The 24,302-nt window shown below is 41.2% G+C and overlaps 1 protein-coding gene across 3 annotated transcripts in view; it reads left to right on the top strand.

Annotated features, from left to right (window-relative positions):
- The first annotated feature begins 224 nt into the window (after positions 1 to 224).
- The window catches only part of Farp2 (FERM, ARH/RhoGEF and pleckstrin domain protein 2), a 194,924-nt gene continuing 170,846 nt past the window's right edge, over positions 225 to 24,302 (top strand). For 2 of the 3 annotated variants that reach the window (XM_045147476.1, XM_004667766.2), the window contains exon 1: positions 225 to 285. The gene's annotated coding sequence lies outside the window, so the exon portion shown is untranslated. Of the gene's footprint in view, positions 286 to 634; positions 761 to 24,302 lie in introns of those variants that run through there. The other variant, XM_045147475.1, reaches the window with a different exon arrangement.

The following is a 24,302-nucleotide window of genomic DNA, read 5'->3' as shown; positions in this document are numbered from 1 at the left end:
GCCTAAACCCTGAATCCCAGGCCCCCGCTCTGCACAGATTTGCTGCGGACTTTGGCATCGCCCTCGCCCCGCCCTTCTCCATCTGCTGGCCAATCAAAGCCGGGTGCCGCGTCCACAGTGGCGGGTCGCCGAGGGCCCGCCCTACCGCCCCGCTGGCCAATGGACGGTGCGTCCGCGGAGGGGGCGGGGATGAGGCGGGGGACCGGCCAGCAGTCGGCTGGGGCTCGGGCGGCGCCGGCGCGGGACCAGCAGGCCTCCGGGCGGCTGCGCAGGCCGACAGTCTGGGTGAGGACGCGGCGGGCGCGGGAAGGAGGGTGGGCGGACGGTGCTGGGGCGGCGGGTCAGCCTGGGCCCCGCTGCGCGGACAGCGGCCCAGCCCGCGGCGGGACGGGCCTGCGATCCACCGGAGAATTCCACGCCCGGCCTGCGGCCTGCGCGAGGTGCGTCAGCTCCCCTGCTCGTCCACGCTTGACCACGCACGTCTCAGGAGCCTGCCTGCGAGGGCCGGGGCAGCTCGCGCGGACACTGGCTGTCCCTCGAGGGCTGGAGCGTCTCGTGGGGACCGTGGCCGTCCCGGTAGGGCCGAGTGTCTCGCGTGGACGCTGGCCATCCCGGGAAGGCCAAGCGTCTCCCCAGGACACTGGCTGTCCCGCGAGGGCCGAGGGCCGAGCGTGTCGCGTGGACACTGGCCGTCCCGCGAGGGCCCAGGGCTGACGCGCACCTCCAGACCCAGCCTTGGGAAGCACCACCGGAGCCACAGGTGGGAGGCCAGAAGGGCATGTCATCACGACCTGCTTTCCCTTCTCTACCTTTCCTTTAAGGCTGAGACCCTACTGTTATATGTTAACGTTTTTACTCCACTAAAAATCTAAAAATAGAGCTGGCTGTGGTTGGACGATCACTGTGAGTTCAAGGCCAGTGTGTGACTACAGAGTGAATTCCAGGTCAGCCTGGGCTAGATTAAGACCCTACCTCGAAAACCCAAAAAAATCTAGAAATAGTAATAGGCCACCGTATAGCCTACTAATGGACAAGCATGGGAAGCGGGGACCAGGATACAGGTCTGGATTATAAATACCTTTTGCATTTACACAGGCAACAGTGATCCCTCAAGACCTTTCATGTTTCAATAATAAGGTGAAAAATAGAAATGAAAACAAGGCATTTTTGATGGAAATAATATCATTACTTATTGTTGAAAAAGAGTAGAAAGACTTAAAATACAGGCCTGAATCTTTGAAGGGCAATATTTGCTCCATATGGTGTTTTTGACTGAGACACTGTGGAAACATTTGATGCTCAGTGGGTGACACCGGGTTAGAGTTGGTCTTGTTTAGGCAGCATTATAACATGCAGCACAGATTATTTTCAATTTGGAGTGCGTGGGAAAGGACATTTGGAGTAGGAAAGTAGTCTTCAAAGGAGATATGCCCATCTTACACAGCCTACCCCTCTTTTTTATGTACAGAATCTGTAGCCCAGACTAAGCTTCAACACTAGGTCAGCTGGCCTAAGCCTTCTGAGATTTCAGATATGCATCACCATTCTTTGTGCACAGCCCCATTTTTTTTTAACAGAAATAGAGAGAGAGAATGGGTGTGCCAGGGCCTACAGCCACTGCAAATGAACTCCAGATGTGTGCACCTTCTTGTACATCTGGATAACATGGGTCCTGGGGAATTGAACCTGGGTCCTTTGGCTTTGCAAGCAAACGCCTTAACCACTAAGCCATCCCTCCAGCCCTGCTGTCAGTTTTTAGTAGATTCTCAGTTTCCTTTCTACTAATTACTTTCCCAATAAGGAAGTTGGTATGAAGTATATCCATTTATCCTTCCTTAGGTTCCTTGCCCTTAAAATGAGTTTAAAATGTACCTACCTCATAGGGTTACTGTGGAGACGTGGATTCAGTTTTAAAAAGCTGTTAAACTGGGTGTGCTGGTGTTTGCCTTTAATCTCAGCACTTGGGAGGCTCAGGTAGAAGGATTTCTGTGAGTTCAAGGACAATCTTAGACTACATAGTGAGTTCCAGGTCAGCCTGGACTAGAGTGAGACACTATCATGAGAGAAGAAAGAAAGAAAGAAAGAAAGAAAGAAAGAAAGAAAGAAAGAAAGAAAGAAAGAAAGAAAGAAAGGGAGAGAAGGAAAGAAAGAAAGAAAAAGTTAAGATGCTTTACATCCTGAGTATTTATAAGAAACAATTGAAAGGGCATTAGGCAATGATTCAGTAATGTTACCCTGCTTGTGTCTGGGAAGATAATGCCAGCAGTGGTCCCTTCTCTCTTTCTGCTCTGTGACTACAGTAAGTGATCTTGTTGATCTACTCAGTTTATCTTCCTTTCTGAATTAAACTCCTTTCTCTATGGATACACTAAGGAATCAGGGTGGGGTTGAAGTCACCTGTGAAGCTGAGTAACTGCTAAATCATTCACCTCTATGAGCCCAAGCTCCTTGAGCTATAGCGTAGGAATAACACCACCTGCACAAAGTGATATGAGCAATAAATGAATGGCACAATGTAAGCACAGGGCTTGGTGTGGGCCCTGTAGCAGTGGGGGTCATTTGAGACATAGTAGCTTCTGTCTTGCATATTAGGATTGACTGTAGTCTTTTTGGTAAGACTGGTTCTCAGCCCCTCCACCTGTCAGATTCTTCTCTGCCATCCTTGCTTTATTTTTTTTTTGAATATTTTATTTTTATTTTTTTATTTTTAAATTTTTATCAACATTTTCCATGATTATAAAAAAAATCCCATGGTAATTCCCTCCCTCCCTTGCTTTATTTTTTCAGCACAGTTAAGTGTTCTGTCTCCCATTATTTTGGGAGAGATTTTTCTTTCTTAGAAACACCTCTGTCCCTAAGCCCTTCGAGTTGCTTGATTCAAAATAGGTGCTCAGTAAATGTTTGAATGTGTTAATAAAATTTTATCTGGGACGGGCTGGTGCCAGGTGTTTTTTTTTCTCTCTCTCTCTCTTTGGTTTTGGGGTTTCTTGTTGTTGTTGTATTTCTTTTTGGTTTTAGGTTTTTGAGGCAGAGTCTCACTCTAGTCCAGGATGGCCTCTAGCTCAGGGCAGTCCTTTTATCTTAGTCTCTCAAATGCTGACTTCATGCTGAGTTTGTGTGTGTGCATGTGGGCGTGTGTGCTAGGGCCTTTTGCCACTGACAACGCCAGATACGTGTGCCACTTTTGTGTCTGGCTTTATGTGGGTACTGGGGAGTTGAATCCAGGTCAGCATATTTTGCAAGGAAGCGCCTTTAGCCATTGAACCATTTCCTTAGCCCATAATGCCAGGTTTAATGAGGCATGAAGTAGATATAATTTGTGGAGATGGGGCTTAATGTAGAGTTAAAAATAAAAATTAATTTATTAAGTGAAGATTTATTTGTTATGAAAATAAGTAAGGGGCTGAGGATGTTACTCAGTTGGTAGATTGGTGCCTAGAATGCAAAAAGTCATGAGTGGATCCCTAGGACCACATAGTAGTATACACCTGCAATCCCAGCCCTAAGGAGATGGTGACAGGAGGATTAGAAGTTCATTGACCTTCCAGCTACAGAGTGATCTTGAGGCCAGCTTGGGGTATATGAGATCCTGTTTAGAAAGAAAGGAGTAGAGACAGACAGACAAGGGAGGGAGAAAGGGAACAGGCTTAAAAATGGTGACCAGTATAAATATAACTAAATTGAGAAAAATAATATATAATTTTTAAATTTAATTTTATTTATGAGAGAGAGAGAGACAGGCAAACAGAGAATGAAAATGGGTATAGCAGGGCCTCTAAGCACCACAAATGAACTCCAGACACATATGCCACCATGTACATCTGGCTTACGTAGGTTTTGGGGAATCAAACCTGGGTTCTTAGAGTTCACAGGCAAGTACCTCAACTGCTAAGCCATCTCTCCAGCCCTGACATAAATTTTTAATATATATTATTTTTATTGGCAACTTCCATAATTATAAACAATATCCCATGGTAATGCCCTCCCTCCCCATACTTTCCCATTTGAAACTCTACTCTCCATCATATCCCCTCCCCTTCTCAATCAGTTTCTCTTTTATTTTAATGTCATGATCTTTTACCTTCTACTATGATGGTCTTGTGTAGGTAGTGTCAGGCACTGTGAGGTCATGGATATCCAGGTCATTTTGTGTCTGGAGGAGCATGTTTTAAGGAGTCCTACCCTTCCTTTGGCTTTTACATTCTTTCTGCTACCTCTTCCACAATGGACCCTGAGCCATGGAAGGTGTGATAGAGATATTGTAGTGCTGACACTCTGTCACTTCTTCCCAGCACCATGATGCCTTCTGAGTCATCCCAAGGTCACTGCCATCTGAAAAGAGAAAGTTCTCTACCAAAAGTGAGAGTAGCATTAATATATGTGTATCAACATTAAGAGAAGTGCTTACTGGGCAGTTTGGTGAGCATAATATATACATATAGCCAGATAGCAGCAAGACATTACACCCCTAGGGCTCATGGCAACCCCTGTTGTAGGTTTTCAGTATCATGGATATATTTCTTCCCATGGAGCAGGCCTCCAGTCCAATTAGAGGGCAGTTTGTTTCCACCATGACAGACATGCCACTATTATATCAGTTGGCTCATTTGGCCTGGCTGGCCAATTATAAGGCTTGCAGTGTCCATTGTTGAGTATCTTTGCTGGTGATTTTTCTCTCTCCCATCAAACTGCATGCAGAATGACTTCTTCCTGCTTTCTGTCAGCTGGTCTACATGGAGGAGGTTATCAGCTCAGTTCCAGCAGGATTTCTCAGTGGCCTTGCAGCCCAAGTATATGGAGTCTTCAGAAGTAGGGTCTTACCATCTATTCCTGGTGGGAAACCAAGGACCTTGGCAATGGCCTGTAATGTTTTGGGGCATTATGGACCTCCCTGGTCAACAACTCACTGGAAGGTATCCCATCCCTGGCACTGAAATTTTTCTAGCAGTTATCTGCAGCTCCTGAGTCTTCCATTGTCCAAAAAAAGTAGGTTTCTATATGGTTTATTTATATCCTCTTAGATTTTTTTTTTTTTTTTTTTTTTTTTTTTATAGGAGAAAGGGTTTATTTGAAATTACAGATCCAAGGGGAAGTTCTATCAATGGTGGAAGAAACTGGCTCCTATTTCTAAATCCAAGCACCAAGCAGCCAGCACCACAAGCAGGCATGGCTCAAAACCTGTTTGCACACCTTTAAGCTGGAAATCAGATCCACTCCCAAATACACCTTTGGGCTGGACCTCTTCCAGCCAGGCAGCTAGAAATCCAAGTTATAAGCTTTAATAAAACACCTGAGTCTATTGAGGAACATCCATTCCAGCTACCACATCTCAATTTTACAAAATCCCACTATACCTAAAAAGTTCCTTAGTTGTTTCTTTCTGTCTAGGTCAACAAAGTTGAAATGAGATCCTTATGGAAGGGTTGAACTCTGTATCAGTGACTTTCTCATTGCTGGAATAAAATACCCCATCAGAAGCAGCTTAGGAAAGGAAAGAATTTATTTCAGTTTATGGCTCCAGAGGGTAGAGTCCATTGGAAAAGTATGGCAGGTGTGGAAGCCAGTGTCATATTGTCACATGAGCAGAGAGGGAGGGAGAGAGAGAGAGAGAGAGAGAGAGAGAATAGCAAGTGAGGCTGTACTAGAAAACCCAAAGGCTGCCCCCCAGTGACACACTTTGCTCAGCAAGCCTCCACCTCCTAAAGGTTCCGTGACCTTCCCAGTCAGTGCCACCAGGTGTAGATCAAGAATTCAATCACATGATGGGCTAGAGAGGTGGCTTAGCGGTTAAGTGCTTGCCTGTGAAGCCTAAGGGCCCAGGTTCGAAGCTTGATTCCCCAGGACCCATGTTAGATCGATGTACAAGGGGGCGCATGCATCTGGAGTTCGTTTGCAGTGGCTGGTGGCCCTGGCGTGCTCATTCTCTCTCCCTCTCTTTCTCTGCCTCTTTCTCTCTGTCTATTGCTCTCAAATAAATAAACAAAAAAATTTAAAAATAGAATTCAATCACATGAGTCTATGGGGCTATGGGGCTCTTTTTTTTTTTTTTTTTGAGGTACGGTCTCACTCTAGGCCAGGCTGACCTGGAATTCACTATGTAGTTTCAGAGTGGCCTCAAACTCATAATGATCCTCCTACCTCTGCCTCCCAAGTGCTGGGATTAAAGGTGTGTGCTACCATGCCCAGCTACTATGGGAGTCACTTTTTTATTCCTTTTTTAATTTATTTATTTTTTTTTTTTTTTTAATTTTTATTAACATTTTCCATGATTATAAAATATATCCCATGGTAATTCCCTCCCTCCCCACCCCCACACTTTCCCGTTTGAAATTCCATTCTCAATCATATTACCTCCCCATTACAATCATTGTAATTACATATATACAATATCAACCTATTAAGTATCCTCCTCCCTTCCTTTCTCCACCCTTTATGTCTCCTTTTCAACTTACTGGCCTCTGCTACTAAGTATTTTCATTCTCACACAGAAGCCCAGTCATCTGTAGCTAGGATCCCCATATGAGGGAGAACATGTGGCGCTTGGCTTTCTGGGCCTGGGTTACCTGACTTAGTATAATACTTTCCAGGTCCATCCATTTTTCTGCAAATTTCATAACTTCATTTTTCTTTACCGCTGAGTAGAACTCCATTGTATAAATGTACCACATCTTCATTATCCACTCATCTGTTGAGGGACATCTAGGCTGGTTCCATTTCCCAGCTATTATAAATTGAGCAGCAATAAACATGGTTGAGCATGTACTTCTAAGGAAATGAGATGAATCCTTTGGATATATGCCTAGGAGTGCTATAGCTGGGTCATATGGTAGATCAATCTCTAGCTGCTTTAGGAACCTCCACACTGTTTTCCACAATGGCTGGACCAGATTGCATTCCCACCAGCAGTGCAGAAGGGTTCCTTTTTTTCCACATCCCCGCCAACATTTATGATCATTTGTTTTCATGATGGTGGCCAATCTGACAGGAGTGAGATGGAATCTCAATGTAGTTTTAATCTGCATTTCCCTGATGACTAGTGACGTAGAACATTTTTTTAGGTGCTTATATGCCATTCGTATTTCTTCCTTTGAGAACTCTCTATTTAGCTCCTTAGCCCATTTTTTGATTGGCCTGTTTGATTCCTTATTAGATATCTTTTTGAGTTCTTTGTATATCCTAGATATTAATCCTTTATCAGATATATAGCTGGCGAAGATTTTTTCCCATTCTGTAGGTTGCCTCTTTGCTTTTTTCACTGTGTCCTTTGCGGTGCAAAATCTTTGTAATTTCATTAGGTCCCAGTGGTTAATCTGTGGTTTTATTGCCTGAGCAATTGGAGTTGTATTTAGAAAGTCTTTGCCAAGACCAATATGTTGGAGGGTTTCCCCAACTTTTTCCTCTAGCAGTTTCAAAGTTTCCGGTCTGATGTTAAGGTCTTTAATCCATTTGGACTTAATTCTTGTGCATGGCGAGAGAGAAGAATCTATTTTCATCCTTCTGCAGATATTTATCCAGTTTTCAAAACACCATTTGCTGAAGAGGCTGTCTCTTCTCCAATGAGTATTTTTGGCATTTTTATCGAATATCAGGTGGCTATAGCTACTTGGGCTTACATCTGGGTCCTCTATTCTGTTCCACTGATCTACATGTCTGTTTTTGTGCCAGTACCATGCTGTTTTTGTTACTATGGCTCTGTAGTATAGGTTAAAATCAGGTATGGTGATACCACCAGCCTCTTTTTTGTTGCTCAGTATTATTTTAGATATTCGAGGTTTTTTATGATTCCAAATGAATTTTTGGATTGTTTTTTCTATTTCCATGAAGAAAGCATTTGGAATTTTGATAGGGATTGCATTAAATGTGTAGATTGCTTTAGGTAAGATTGCCATTTTCACTATATTGATTCTTCCAAGCCAGGAACAAGGGATGTTTCTCCACTTTCTAGTGTCTTCTGCAATTTCTCGCTTGAGTGTCTTAAAGTTCTCATTGTATAGATTCTTTACTTCCTTAGTTAGGTTTATTCCAAGGTATTTTATTTTTTTTGATGCAATTGTGAATGGGAGTGATTCTCTGATTTCATCCTCTGTGTGTTTGTTGTTAGCATATATGAAGGCTACTGATTTCTGTGTATTTATTTTGTATCCTGCTACATTGCTGTAGGTTTTGATTAGCTCTAACAGCTTGCTAGTAGAGTCTTTAGGGTCCTTTATGTATAGAATCATGTCATCTGCAAATAATGATAGCTTGATTTCTTCCTTTCCAATTTGTATCCCTTTTATGTGTGTCTCTTGCCTTATTGCTATGGCTAAGACTTCCAAAACTATATTAAATAGAAGTGGAGACAGTGGACACCCTTGTCTTGTTCCTGATTTTAGTGGAAAAGCTTCCAGTTTTTCCCCATTTAGTAATATGTTGGCTGTAGGCTTGTCATAAATAGCCTTTATTATATTGAGATATGTTCCTTCTATTCCCAGTCTCTGTAGGACTTTTATCATGAAGGGATGTTGGATTTTGTCAAATGCTTTCTCTGCATCTAATGAGATGATCATGTGATTTTTGTCCTTCAACCCATTTATGTAATGTATTACATTTATAGATTTGCGTATGTTGAACCATCCCTGCATCTCTGGGATAAAGCCTACTTGGTCAGGGTGAATGATCTTTTTGATATACTCTTGTATTCTGTTTGCCAATATTTTGTTGAGAATTTTTGCATCTATGTTCATGAGGGAGATTGGTCTGTAATTTTCTTTTTTTGTTCTATCTTTGCCTGGTTTTGGTATCAGGGTGATGCTGGCCTCATAGAAGGAGTTTGGTAGGATTCCTTCTTTTTCTATTTCCTGGAAAAGCTTAAGAAGCAATGGTGTTAGCTCTTCCTTAAAAGTCTGGTAAAATTCAGCAGTGAATCCATCCGGGCCTGGGCTTTTTTTAGTTGGGAGATTATTGATAACTGCTCGGATCTCCATGTTTGTTATAGGTCTATTTAAGTGATTAATCTCATTTTGATTTAATTTAGGTAGGTCATATAGATCAAGGAAATCATCCATATCTTTCAGATTTTCATACTTGGTGGAGTATATGCTTTTATAGTATGTCCCTATAATTTTTTGAATTTCTCTGGAATCTGTTGTGATGTTACCTTGTTCATCTCTGATTTTATTAATTTGTGTCTCTTCTCTCTTTCTTTTGGTCAGATTTGCTAAGGGTTTATCAATCTTGTTTATCCTTTCAAAGAACCAACTCTTTGTTTCATTAATTCTTTGGATTGTTCTTTTTGTTTCTATTTCATTAATTTCTGCCCTAATCTTTATTATTTCTTCCCGTCTACTACTTTTTGGTTTGCCTTGTTCTTCTTTTTCCAAGGCTTTAAGACGAAGCATTAGGTCGTTTACTTGCGACCTTTCTAATTTCTTAATATAGGCACTTAAGGCTATAAATTTACCTCTTAGAACTGCCTTCATTGTGTCCCAGAGATTTTGGTATGTTGTGTTCTCATTATCATTTGACTCTATAAATTTTTTGATTTCCTTTTTGATTTCTTCATTGACCCACTCATCATTTAGTAGTGTATTGTTTAGCTTCCATGATTTTGTGTATGCTCTATAGCCTTTCTTGCTACTGATTTGTAGTTTAATTCCATTGTGGTCAGATAGAATGCAAGGAATTATTTCAATTTTCCTGAATTTGTTAAGATTTGCTTTGTGTCCTAATATATGGTCTATTTTAGAGAATGTTCCATGTGCTGCTGAAAAGAATGTATATTCTGCAGCCTTTGGATGAAATGTCCTGTATATATCTGTTAGGTCCATATCTTCTATGACCTCATTTAGTCCAGATGCCTCTCTGTTTATTCTTTCCCTGGATGACCTGTCAATTGATGAGAGTGGGGTGTTAAAGTCACCCACCACCACCGTGTTTGGTGTTATCTGTGACCTTAGTTCTAATAGTGTTTGTTTGACGAATTTGGGAGCCCCCATGTTAGGTGCATATATGTTTAGGATTGTAATGTCCTCCTGTTGGAGTGTGCCCTTAATCAATATAAAGTGACCTTCCTTATCTTTTTTGACTAACTTCGGACTAAAGTCCACCCTGTCTGATATTAGGATAGCAACCCCTGCTTGTTTTCTAGGCCCATTTGCTTGAAACACCGTCTTCCAACCTTTCACCCTAAGATAATGTCTATCCTTTGTAGAAAGGTGAGTTTCTTGAAGACAACAAATTGTAGGATCCTGCTTTTTAACCCAGTCTGCAAATCTATGTCTTTTCGTTGGGGCATTGAGACCGTTGATATTAAGAGATATTATTGAAATGTGTGTATTTATGTTTGCCATTTTTGTGTGTGTGTGTGTGTGTTACTGGTTCTACCTGTGCTCTCTTCTGTTAACTGGTATTTGAGTATGGCTGGTTTTTTCTAGGTTCCTTATATGTGTGCTTTTCCTTTTGTTCAGCATGGAGGATTCTATCAAGTATTTTCTGTAGAGCTGGTTTTGTCTTCAGATATTCCTTTAACCTGCTTTTGTCATGGAATGTCTTTATTTCTCCATCTATTTGGATGGATAACTTTGCAGGATAAAGTAACCTTGGTTGACAGTTGTTATCTTTCAGAACTTGGAATATATCACTCCAGGCCCTTCTGGCTTTAAAAGTTTGTGTTGAATAATCTGCTGTAATCCTGATGGGCTTGCTTTTGTAGGTAACTTGATTTTTCTCTCTAACTGCTTTCAATATTTTTTCTTTGGTTTGTGTGTTTGGAAGTTTGAGTATAATGTGGCGAGGAGAGTTTCTTTCTGGGTTTTGTCTGGCTGGGGTTCTAAAGGCTTCCTGTATCTGTATTGGCACCTCTTTCCCAATTTGGGGAAAATTTTCCTCTATGATTTTGTTGAAGATGCCTACTATGCCTCTGGAGTGGAATTCTTCTCCTTCTACTATGCCCTGAATTCTTATATTGGATCTTTTCATAGTGTCCCGAATATCTTGAAATTCCCACTCATACTTTTCTATAAGTTTGTTTTTCTCTTTGTTGGACTGCATTAGGTCTGCCACCTGATCTTCTAGCTTAGATATTCTGTCCTCTCCCTCATCCATCCTACTGGTGAGATTTTCTACAGAGTTTTTTATTTCATTAACTGTGTTCTTCATTGCTAGTAATTCTGACTGGTTTTTCTTTATTATTTCTATTTCTCTATTTATGTCTTGTATTGCCTTCTTTATTTCATTAAATTGGTGTCCTGCCTCTTCTTTGATTCCTTTGATTTCCTCTTTGATTTCCTCTTTGATTTCTTCTTTGATTGTTTTCATGTGTTCTTTGACCTCTTTGAACATATTTATAATTATTCTTTTGAACTCTTTCTCAGGCATTTCCTCTAACTCTTTCTCACTGGAGGACATTTCTGATGCATTAATACTTTTAGGTAGATTTATATCGTCTTGCTTTTTAGTGTTTCTTGTGTTATAATGTATATATTTTTGCATCTTGGATTAAGTTAATGCTTGGATTTTCTAGCTAGCTGTGTATTCTTAGCTGTATCAATTGATTTGGTGTAAAATATTTTCAGGGTAGGACCTTAAGGTATTAGGTGTGGCTCTTAAGACTCTCAGAGTATCTACAAAGATGTTCTTAGGGGTTGAGTTTCCCTGCTATAGGAGTATTCAAGCAGGCTGAGTGGAATAATATACTGGTAGATTCTAAAATTTAGCTAAACACTGTACCCATTCCATCAAAAACAGCCCCGAGTATGTATGCAAGAGTAGTTATTATAATGACCAGATCCTCTATCAACAAAGAGGTTTAGATTTCTGGTCTGTTGAGGTATCCAAGTCAGCTTGTGACCAGGTGAGACCCTTCCCTGGTGCAATCCCAGTTACCTTGGGTGATTGTGGTCTCAGTCAAGTTGCTGCCTGGGTCGTCGGGTTGCTGTTCTGATTTCTGGAGCTGGGCACTTGCTTTTCCTACGGGGCAAACTGAGTCGCTGCCGCCGCCTCTGCAGCTGTTGTAGATGTCACCGCCGGAGCCCCCACCACTGCTGAAGCTGCCGTTGTCGTGTCCACCGCTGCTGCTCACCTCGAAGCCGCTGCTCTCCTGGGTCCGCTGCTGCTGGGGCCACTGGTACCGGTGCTGGAGCCGCTGAAGTTGCTGCCAAATTCTGCTCCTGCTTGGGTCCCGCCGTCAGCCCAAGTTGGCGTGGCCGGGTCCCGGGCCGCTGCTGTGTTCGCTGGAGCTGGGTTCAGGCGGCAGGGGAGGGGAGGGAGCCGCGGCTGTTCTGGTTGTATCGTGTGCTTTTACCTCGCGGTCTGCTCCTCCCTCCGTTGCTCGCTGCCACTCTCCCCTCAAGTTTCCCGAGTTGCGGAGAGCGCGGTGTGAGGGGAAATTCCCGCACCTGGCTTGTCCTGCGGCTCGAGCCAAGAGTCCGGCGGTTTTCTGCCGCTCCGCGGTTGCGGCGGGTAGCTGAGCCGCCCCGGGCCGCTGTTCCCGCCTGTGCAGGCTCCGGATGCTCTATAACTCTTCCACTTCTCCGCTGCCGCCTCAACTTCCTATACACCTCACTTTTTAGTAAAAGTGTGTATTTTGCTGAGTTTTTTTTTGGTCTTCCCCCCCCAGGCTATTTTGGCGTGGTACCTACGCCGCCATCTTAACCGGAAGTCTCTCCTCTTAGATTTTGATTAGTCCTCCCTCTACCTTTCCTTATTCAATCTCTTCCTCTGACCTCAATTTTTAAAATAAATATTTTTATTTATTTATTTGAGAGAGAGAGAGACTATGGGCACTCCAATGGGTATGCCAGGGTCTTCAGCCACAATGAACAAACTCCAGACGTGTGTGCCCCCTAGATGTGACATTACATGCTTTGTGTCACTGTGCATCTGGCTACATGGGACCTGGAGATTCTATCATGAGTTGCTAGGTTTTGCTGGCAAGCACCTTAGCTGCTGAGCCATCTCTCCAGACCTAATGACTATTTTTTTTTTCTAACAGGCAAAGACTTGTGTTTTGACTTCTGAGAATTTAACTCTGCCCATAGTTTAACACAACTATTGATAAATTTCCAACAAAAGAACATCTGGCTCCCTTTATTTCAGCCGTGTTTCTTTTCCATTGCCCATACACTTCCCATGCCAGGTACCATTGACTCAGTTGGCTTTACCTTATGATTCTGTTCCTGAACTTTTGTCTCAAAACCTTAGGTTCACACAGGGTGTGATAACAGCATCCCAGGAGTCTCATCTTGCTGAGATGACTGGTAATCCTTGAAGTGTACACAAACTAACTGCAAATAGCTTAACTGTGCTTCTAACTCACTTTTTCTTAGCCAAATCACAGAAATGATGACAGCTTCTTCAAGCTACCTGGCCTGCAGGGGGGAAAGAGGAAATTTTGCAGTGAGAAGATACAAAAGTCATAAGTAGTTGCAACCAGAATATTTTTGATAAAATTTACAGAAACACATGACCATATGGATACTTTGGGACCTTTTGCAGGACCTTGGAACAAGCCTGTATATGAAACCTAGAAACATGAGCCATACTAATTTTATAATCGAGCCACTTTGATGGGGACAGTTTCCTGACCCTGTGCTTGGTGCCATATGACCTACTAAGGTTTGGGGTAAAGGTCTTTAGTGTATTTTATTTAAAGTTTAGAAAAAAGAGCAAATATAACTTAGAAGAGAGACTGAGTAGTTATTCTTGTTTTCTTTGGAAGGTAGTGGCTCTCAAGACTTGAAGCAGGCAGGACTAGAGAGATGACTCAGTTAGTAAAGTCTTTTGCCCACAAGTGTAAGGACTTGAGTTGGTATCCCCAGCACCACATAAAAAGTTTGGTGTGATGGCATCAACCTGTAACCCTAGTATTGGGGAGTAGGAGATAGGAAGATCCCTGGGGCTTGCTATCAGTGAGCTCTGAGTTTGATGAGAGACCCTGTATCAAAAAAATAGTTTGTGGTTGATATTGTATATTTGTAAGTACAATGATTGAGATGGGGAGGTAATATGATGGAGAATGGAATTTCAAAGGGGAAAGTGGGGGGGGAGGGAACTACCATTACCATGGGATATTTTTTTATAATCATGGAAAATGCTAATAAAATTTTTTTAAAAAAAACAAAAAAATAGTTTGAGGGATGGAGAGATGGCTTAGTGGTTAAGCGCTTGCCTGTGAAGCCGAGGGACCCTGGTTCGAGGCTCCATTCCCCAGGACCCACGTTAGCCAGATGCACAAAGGGACACAAGCATCTGGAGTTCACTTGCAGTGACTGGAAGCCCTGGCACACCCATTCTTCCTCTCTCTCTATCTGCCTCTTTCTCTCTCAAGTAAATAAATAATTTAAAAAAAAGAAAAGAAATAGTTTGAGAATGCTTGAGGAGGACTTCTCACATCAGCCTCTGGCTTTCATACATATGTGCCCACACCTATAACATGCACACAACATGTACATGCACACACACATAATGACAAATACTTGAAGCAAGTAGTACTACTTGTGTCTGCAGGAAGCCATCTGATTTCAAAGGTGATACATACTTGTTACTATAAGCAATTGGAAAAGTACATACCTTTGGAAAGATAAAGATTAGCCTACTTTCCTCTCCCAGGCATAGCCTTCATAAATGTTTTTGCTTTTGATAAAGGAAGGGCTTATTTTGTCTCGTGATTTCAGAAGGTAGTCTATCTCAAAATATGTGGATGTGTAACTCATGTTCTGGGAGTTGGAGAGTGCATATTCCATCCTGATCTTCCCACTGTCTGGCTGGAACAACCTGCATAGAGCAACTGTAGGGGTCTCTGACATGTAAAGGGTAATGGGAAAAGCACATGAAGACCATATTTGAAGCACCACTGCATTAGCAGTTACCTCCCTGCTTCCTGTTTTCCCTGAAGTGTACCGTGGCCTGCAGTCAGCCATGTAAGAACATGGAGAACTATAGAGAAGCCTTGTAGTTTAGGCTCCAGAGAAGAGTGATGGGAAGCCATCATTTCCTCTCCTTTCCCATTGTTTCTGTAGTACTTGCTTTTTTTCTTCCCTTCTGTCTAGGAGCTCTGTCCATGCAAGCTACAATTACAAGAATTGTGTGGGATAACAAGGAAACAGAGGCCCTAGTTTCTGGCTAGAAGACTGAAAATGGAAGGTTTAGATAACTTGACAGTATACCAGGGAGATTACAGAGAGAAAGTTGCCTCTTAAAGTTTTATGAACTTAGGGGTTCAACTCTGAGCTGTGCATATGTGGGTCTAACTTTGAACAGCTTATCCAAAACTGACAACACAACCAATGTATAGACCACTGCCACACAGCCAGCTGGAAACAGGTTAACTAGAGCACATGGAGGACATTGCTGAGGAATATCATAAAACATGAAAGAAAGATAACACTGAGACGACCTTCTCCAGAAGACTGGATGGGACTTAGAGACTGAACCCAGCCAAGCCAGTACCTGCTTTCAGTATTTTCCACAGGACTTAAAACCCACTCTCCAATAGCACAGTATTAAAATCCAGGATAGAATTGAAAGATACTCAGATATGAAAAACAAAAAAGCCCACTTATAACAAAAGATAGGCTAAAGCTAAGGTGGTACAAATGTTGGACTGATCTGACCAGGACTCCTTATCTAACAGGATTGTGGTCTCCATTGCTTTTACCTCCTAGTGTTCATCTCGAAATATGTGACATAGCAAAAACACTCTGCAGATGTTATTAGTGTATTAATCAAGTAGCCTTGAAATAGTGAGGCTGGCTTGGCTTACTCAGGTGACCCATGTGGTTAGAGGCATGGATCTTTCTCCAGCTGGTACCATAAGGTACCTTTGTAAAAAGATTTAAACATGAGATATTTCCAATGTACCTTTACTGGCTTGTAAAAGACTATGAACCAAGGGTGCAGATAGCTTCTAGAACCTGAGGATGCCAACAACTGATGGCTTGCAAGATTAGAGATCCCATTCCTATACCCACATAGATCCTGGTGAGCCTGAAAGTGCATCCTCTCCTAGACCATCTGAAGAAGAAGCTAGCCAGCTAACACCTTGTCTGGAATTTCTGAGACTCTAGTCAGCCCATTGCTTTTTCAAAGCTTTTTTTAATTCCATGGTGCTAGGGTTGAACTTGGGGTTTCATGTATACTAGACAAATATTCTCCCACTGAGCTATATCCCAACTATACTTTTTTTTTTCTTTTTTGTTTGAGACAGGGTCCTTCTATGCTACCCAAGCTGACCTTGACCTTAGAATCCTCCTGCTTCAGCCTCACAAGTGGGGATCAGGCCTGTACTACTATGATGGGATGCTATGCCCAAACTGCTGGTCCACTGAAATAATAAAAGGCTGTTATTTTAAGTTGCTAAGTTCATGGTAACTTGTTAAGGCTATAATTCAAAATTAAAGCACACTTTAGAGCAGCTATTAAAATATTCCAAAAAGTAGAAGCTGGATAGATGACATCACTTAAAGGCGTTGCTTGCAAAACCTGATGGCCTGAGTTTATTTCCCTAGTACCCACATAAAGCCAGATGCACAAATTGGCACATGCATCTGGGCTTGTTTGCAGTGGCAAGAGGCCCTGGCATGGCCATTCTGTTCTCTCTCTCTCTTTCTCCCTCCTCCTTTTTTCCTTGCAAATAAATAAATAGACATTAATAAAGGAATATTCCAGGCTAGAGAGATGTCTTAGCAATTAAGGTGCTTGTCTGTGAAGCCTAAGGACCCAGGTTTGATTCCCCAGTACTCACGTAAGCCAGATGCACAAGGTGGCACATGCATCTGGAGTTCCTTTGCAGTGTCTAGAGACCCTGACTTTCTCATTCTCTATCTGCCTTTCTCCCTGTCTTTCTTCTCTCTCCTTTCTCTCAAATAAATAAATAAAATTTTTTAAAAAAGAATATTCTAAGTAAAGCTACTCTTGTAAGTATCGACAGGGTTAGTGTAAAAACAAGAGATATAAAGAAGACATGGGAATTTTAGTGAAAATACTAGAAATGCTAGAAACAACTAGAATAAAATGGAAGTGGCAAAGAAAATAATTCATAATACATGGTATACCATTCTGTTCTCTGTGCGTGTCTGTGCATGTGTGAGCACACTCAGGGACACATGCATGCCACAGCACACATGTGGAGGTCAGAGGACAACTTTAGGGTCTGTCCTTGCTGTTTCATTTCATTTGGTGGCAGAATTTCTCTCAGTCTTTCTTTGTTGCTGTTTGTTGTTCTTTTTGCTACACTTGCCTAGGGCTCCTGGGAATGTCTCCACCTCTTATGTCCCTCTCAGAGTGCAGGGATTATTGAAGCCCGCCACTGGTTTCTGGCTTTTTACATGGGTTCTTAGGTTCCAACTCTAGTACTTGGGCTTGACTGATGAGCACTTTATCCAATGAGCATCTTCATAGCCCCCTGTTTTGTTTTTTTTTAAATAATGAAGAATTTGCATTATAATCTGTTGGATCTAAGATAATTGGAAGCTAGTCTTGTAGCCCCACAGATTGGGTCTGTGGCCTTTTAGCAAACACCTTTGTTCTCTGGGCTGTGGTTTCCCATGGAAAATATCAGACTGGGCTAGCAATCATAGCTGGAGTGTTATAGTTGGGGTTTAGTTCTGTGGTAGGGGGCTTTATTCCCAGGGTTCAGTCCCTAACAGCAACTAAAAAATTAGGGCTAGAGAGATGGCTTAGCAGTTAAGGCACCCCAGTAAACCAGATGCACAAGGTGGCGCATGCATCTGGAGTTTGTTTGCAGTGGCTGGAAGCCCTAATGTGCCCATTCTCTCTCTGTCTCTCCCTCTTTCCTGCTCTCAAATAAATAAATAAAAATAAAATATTTGCCGAGCATGCTGGTGCATACCTTTAATCCCAGCACTCAGGAGGCAGAGGTAGGAGGATCGCCAAGAGTTCAAGGCCACCCTGAGACTACATAGGAAATTCCAGGTCAGCCTGAGCCAGAGTTAGACCCTACCTCAAAAAACCAAAAAAAAAAATAAAATAAAAATTTCTTTTTAAATCAGCTGGGGGCTGGAGAGATGGTTTAGCAGTTAAGGAATTTGCCTGCGACAATTCCCCAAGACCCATGTAAGCCAGATGCACAAGGGGCACATGTGTCTGGAGTTCGTTTGCAGTTGCTAGAAGCCCTGGCATTCTCTATTTGTCTCTCTTATGTCTGTCTCTCTGCTTGCAAATAAATAAGTAAAATAAAATAAGAAATAAAAATTAAAAAATTTTAAAAAAGAAAGTAATCTGTTGCAATTCAGAACTTAAAGCTAAACTGAGACATGGATTCATGCAAATGTAACTTTTCCATCTCATCTGCCTGTATCAAATGTCACTGTCATTTATTTTTCTAATAAATTGCAGCTATATACAGTGTTTAAAAAAATAAATAAATCAGCCCAGTGTGGTGGCACATGCCTTTAATCCCAGCACTTGGGTAGGTGGATCACCATGAGTTTGAGGCCACCCTGAGACTACATAGTGAATTCCAGGTCAGCCTGGACTAGAGTGAGACCCTATCTTGAAAAACCAAAAAAAAAAAAAAAAAAAAAATCATAACAGACCAAAAACTCACCAAGGGAACTAGTAGAATGGGAGCCTCTCTGTCAGCTGTAAATTAGCCTAGGGATTCCTTGAATCATTGTGTACACTAAATTATTACTAGTTTTTATTTATTTATTTGAGAGATGAAGAGAAAGAGGGAGATGGAATGGGCACGCCAGGGCCTCCAGCTACTTCAAACAAACTCCAGATGCATGTGCCACTGTGCATCTGGCTTATGTGGGTACTGGGGAATCAAACCTGTATCCTTAGGCTTTGCAGAAAAATGCCTTAACTACTAAGTTATATCTTCAGCCCTTGGTTTTAAACTTAAAGGAAAGTTAAGATGTTCATGAAAACATAGGAATGCATTAAGGCCCAGGTCTCTTGTTTCAGTAAATTTTTATTATTATTATTTATTTGAGAGAGCGAGAGAGAGGAAGAGACAGAGGCAGATGGAATGAGCACGCCAGGGCCTCCAGCTACTGCAAACAAACTCCAGATGCATGTGCCACTGTGCATCTGGCTTATGTAGGTACTGGGGAGTCAAACCTGGGTCCTTAGGCTTTGCAGGATAGTGCCTTAACTACTAAGTTATATCTTCAGCCCTTGGTTTTAAACTTAATGGAAATTTCAGACATTCATAAAAACATAGGAATGCATTAAAGCCCAGGTCTCTAGCTTCAATAATCAGCACATGAAGATCTTTTCTTTCCTATACTCTCCTCCTCTGATTCTCAATTCATTGGATGAAAGTAATACTAGATATTATTCCATTTTATTTGTAACTAATATATATCTCTAAGAGCTAGGGACCTTTTCCCATCAAGTTGCCACATTACCAATGAAACAGCTTAAAAATAAACTTGATGTTACTTAACATCTACATAGCAATATTTGGATGCTAGCTTATATTCAGATTTGCTTGATAAATCTATAAATATTTGATTAAGGATTTAAATAAGGGCCAAGCCAAGCGTGGTGGCGCACACCTTTAATCCCAGCATTCGGGAGGCAGAGGTAGGAAGATCACTGTGAGTTCGAGGCCACCCTGAGACTACATAGTGAATTCCGGTTCAGCCTGGGCTAGATTGAGACCCTACCTCGAAAACCCCCAAAAAAAAAAAAAAAAAATTAAATAAGGGCCAAATAGAATTTGGCTGATAACATTTTCAATGGTTTTTCTTCTATGTGCCTTTCCCCCATCATGCCACCAGGTTATTGAAGAAACTGATCACTTACCCTGTAGAATATCACATAGTGGATTTCATGATAATTCCTTTATTCCTAGGATAAAATTCATTGGCAATATATATATTTCTTTAAATTTATTTATTTATTTGTTTGAAAGAAAGAGAATAGGCATACTAGGGCCTGTAGCCATTGCAAATGAACTCCAGACACATGCACCACCTTGTTCATCTGGCTTTACATGGATACTGGGTAATCAAACATGGGCCCTTTGACTTTGCAGAAAAGCACTTTAACTGCTAAGCCATCTCTTTATCCCTAAAGGGTGTTTTGTTTTCCTAAATACTTTACATATTTGAGAAAGAGATTGGATGCACATGGACCTCTTGCTACTACAAACACCAGGTGCATGTGCCCCTTTGTGTATCAGCTTTGTGCGGGTGTTGGGGAATCTAAACTACACTGTCAGGCCTTGCAAACAAGTGCATTTAATCACCAAGCCATGTATATCTTCAGCCCATAAAACTTTTTTTAAGTGTTTATTAAGAATTTTCATTCTATAATTTCATCATACTCTCCCATTATATTTTCATTTTTATGTTTTTTAAGTTTTTTACTTATTTGCATGAGCACGTGTCATGTGCACATGTGTGTGAATGTGTATGTATGGCCTCAGGTATGGCTTCTGTGTTGCTAAGACCATATCAACTATGATCAGAATGGCTCCAGGTGTCGTTTCTGAGATGCCGAGACCATGTCAGCTTCATCCAATAGGGCAGCCATATTCAGAGAGAAGGTGTGTTTATGCAGCCATATTCTTGGGAGATACCTACTTCTTATGTATGCACCTGGCTAGCTGCTTCTCATCAGTTCTTTGAGTCTTGCCCTGCAGTATATTTTTCAGCTTTCTCATACTGGTTAGCTCACTTCCTTGTTAAGAGTAAAGGACTATCTCGTGGTGCATTGCAGTAAAATAGAAATACAGCCCAGAGCTTAGGGACTAGGTTAAGGGGTCCATTTGTCACCAACTATGAGAGCTCATAACGTTGGATTTTAGGCCTTTCAGATAAATTTAGGGACAATAAAAGGCATTATATTCTGCTCTCTGGTTGGTTAGTACAGAGGTCTGGCTCTTGATTCTTCCCTATGGAACAGCTAGAAGTGTTTCAAGGAAGGTAAATATATACTGCTCAACAAGGGTTTTAGCAAATTTCTTTCAGTGTGGATGGTGTGCTGTGCTTTTGTTCAAGAGTTGGTACCTACATCTGGGCCCAAAGGCCAGCTCTGTCACTTCTGTGTTATATGTTTCTGGCAGCTAATTTTTCTTATTTCTTCTTTAAAGCAGTTTTAGCTTCATGGAAAAATTAAGCAAAAACTACAGAGCTTTCCCATATACCTTCTCTCTTAGGCATTCCCCACTATAATAGCCCTCACCACACTGGACATTTGTTGCATCACCCAAAGCCTTTGCCAGATTTTAAGCTGAGTTTTCAACTTTAAGAAATGACGTGTGGGCTGGAGAGATGACTCAGTGCTTAATGCACTTGTCCACAATGCCAAATAACCCTGATTCAATTCCCCAGTACCCACGTAAAGCTAGATGCATAAAGTGGTGCATGCATCTGGAGTTAGTTTGCAATGGCTTGCAAAAGCCCTGGCACACTCATTTTCTCTTTTCTCTCTTTCTTCTTTCTCTCTCTACACCTCTCATTGCAAATAAATAATAAAATATATTTTTAAAATGACATCACAGGGTACTTATTGTTGTTACTAAGTGGAAATATATCCATAGTGGTCAAATTTGTACTCAGTAGTACAAAATGTTGGTAGTGAAAATTATATCTAGGCATCAGAAACATTTTTAGGAATGCAGACTACCAAAAGTATTCCATTCACATGGAAAAAAAGAGAAAATTACTTGAGTTCTCTGTATGTCTATGTTTTTTGCACTACTAGTCTATGGCATACAATGGTACTCTGGCAAGAACAGACTGGGCAGAGGCTGACTAACAGTGTAGAAGGGTTCCTCTTTTTCCACATTGTCACCAGAATTTACTGTCATTTCTTTTCTTGATGATAGCCATTCTGATAGGAGTGAGATGGAATCTCAAAGTAGTTTTAATTTGCATTTCCTTGATGGCTAAGTACATAGAGCATTTTTTTAGATGCCATCTGTATTTCTTCTTTTAAGAACTTTCTACTTAGTTCCATAGTCCATTTTTTTAAAATTACTTATTTATTTATTTGAGAGTGACAGAGAGAGAGAAGGAGGCAGAGCGAGAAAGAGAGAGAATGGGCATGCCAGGGCTTCCAGCCACTGCAAACGAACTCCAGACGCGTGCGCCCTCTTGTGCATCTCGCTAATGTGGGACCTGGGGAATTGAGCCTCGAGCCGGGGTCCTTAGGCTTTACAGGCAAGCGCTTAACCGCTAAGCCATCTCTCCAGCCCCCATAGTCCATTTTTTAATTGAGTTGTTTGAGTTCATATTATTTAGCTTTCTGAGTTCTTTGTATATCCTGGGTATTAATCATCTGTCAGATATATAGCTGAAAAGATTTTCTTCCATCCTGTAGGTTGCCTCTTTATTCTATTCGCAGTATCCTTTGCTGTAAAAAAGCTTTTTAATTTCATGAGGTCCTAGTGGTTGATTAGTGGTTTTACTTCCTGAGTAACTGGGATTGTATTTAGAAAGTCATTGTTTATGCCACTATGTTGAAGTGTTTCCGCTATTTTTTTCCCGTAGCGGTTTCAGAATTTCAGGTCTGATATTAAGGTCTCTGACCCATTTGGACATATTCTTGTGCATGGAGAGAGATAAGGATCTATGTTCATCCTTCTACATATAGATATCCAGTTTTCCCAGCACCATTTGTTAAAGAGGCTGTCTTTTCTCCAATGAATATTTTTGTCATTTTTATCAAAAATCAGATGGCTCTAGCTGTATGGGTTTACATTTGAGTCCTCTGTTCTGTTCTATTGATCTATGTGTCTGTTTTTGTGGCAGTATCAAGCTGTTTTTGTTACTCTGTAATATAGCTTAAAATTGAGTTTGGTGGTAGTGCCAGGCTTATTTTTGTCACTCAGAATTGTTTGGGCTATTTGAGTTTTTTTTTTTAATTTTTATTAGCATTTTCCATGATTACAAAAAATATCCCATGGTAATTCCCTCCAACCCCATACTTCCCCTTTGAAATTCTATTCTCCATCATATTACCTCCCCATCTCAATCATTGTACTTACAAATATACTATATCAACCTATTAAGTACCCTCCTCACTTTCTTTCTCTTCCTTTTATGTCTCCTTGTTAACTTACTGGCCTCTGCTACTAAGTATTTTCATTCTCACGCAGAAGCCCAATCATCTGTAGCTAGGATCCACATATGAGAGAGAATAGGTGTCGCTTGGCTTTCTGGGCCTGGGTTACCTCACTTAGTATAATCCTTTCCAGATCCATCCATTTTTCTGCAAATTTCAAAACTTCATTTTTCTTTACCGCTGAGTAGAACTCCATTGTATAAATGTGCCACATCTTCATTATCCACTCATCTGTTGAGGGACATCTACGCTGGTTCCATTTCCCAGCTATTATAAATTGAGCAGCAGCAATAAACATGGTTGAGCACGTGCTTCTAAGGAAATGAGATGAGTCCTTTGGATATATGCCTAGGAGTGCTATAGCCGGGTCATATGGTAGTTCAATCTTTAACTGTTTTAGGAACCTCCACACTGATTTCCACAATGGCTGGACCAGATTGCATTCCCACCAGCAGTGTAGAAGGGTTCCTTTTTTTCCACATCCCCGCCAACATTTATGATCATTCATTTTCATGATGGTGGCCAATCTGACAGGAGTGAGATGGAATCTCAATGTAGTTTTAATCTGCATTTCCCTGATGACTAGTAACGTAGAACATTTTATATGCTTTAACATTTATATGCTTATATGCCATTCGTATTTCTTCCTTTGAGAATGCTCTATTTAGCTCCATAGCATTTTTTTGATTGGCTTGTTTGATTCCTTATTATTTAACTTTTTGAGTTCTTTGTATATCCTAGATATTAATCCTCTATCAGATATATAGCTGGCGAAGATTTTTTCCCATTCTGTAGGTTGCCTCTTTGCTTTTTTCACTGTGTCCTTTGCAGTGCAAAATCTTCGTAATTTCATGAGATCACAGTGATTAATCTATGGTTTTATTGCCTGAGCAATTGGGGTTGTATTCAGAAAGTCTTTGCCAAGACCAATATGTTGAAGGGTTTCCCCTGCTTTTTCCTCTAGCAGTTTCAGAGTTTCAGGTCTGATGTTAAGGTCTTTAATCCATTTGGACTTAATGCTTGTGCATGGCGAGAGAGAAGAATCTATTTTCATCCTTCTGCAGATATATATCCAGTTTTCCCAAAATCATTTGCTGAAGAGGCTGTCTTTTCTCCAATGAGTATTTTTGGCATTTTTGTCGAAAATCAGGTGGCTATAGCTACTTGGACTTACATCTGGGTCCTCTATTCTGTTCCACTGATCTACATGTCTGTTTTTTTTTTTTAATTTTTATTAACATTTTCCATGATTATAAAATATATCCCATGGTAATTCCCTC

Source organism: Jaculus jaculus, chromosome 4 (assembly GCF_020740685.1).
Source record: "Jaculus jaculus isolate mJacJac1 chromosome 4, mJacJac1.mat.Y.cur, whole genome shotgun sequence".
Classification (NCBI taxonomy): Eukaryota; Metazoa; Chordata; class Mammalia; order Rodentia; family Dipodidae; genus Jaculus; species Jaculus jaculus.
This window is presented reverse-complemented; position numbering and strand designations above follow the sequence as displayed.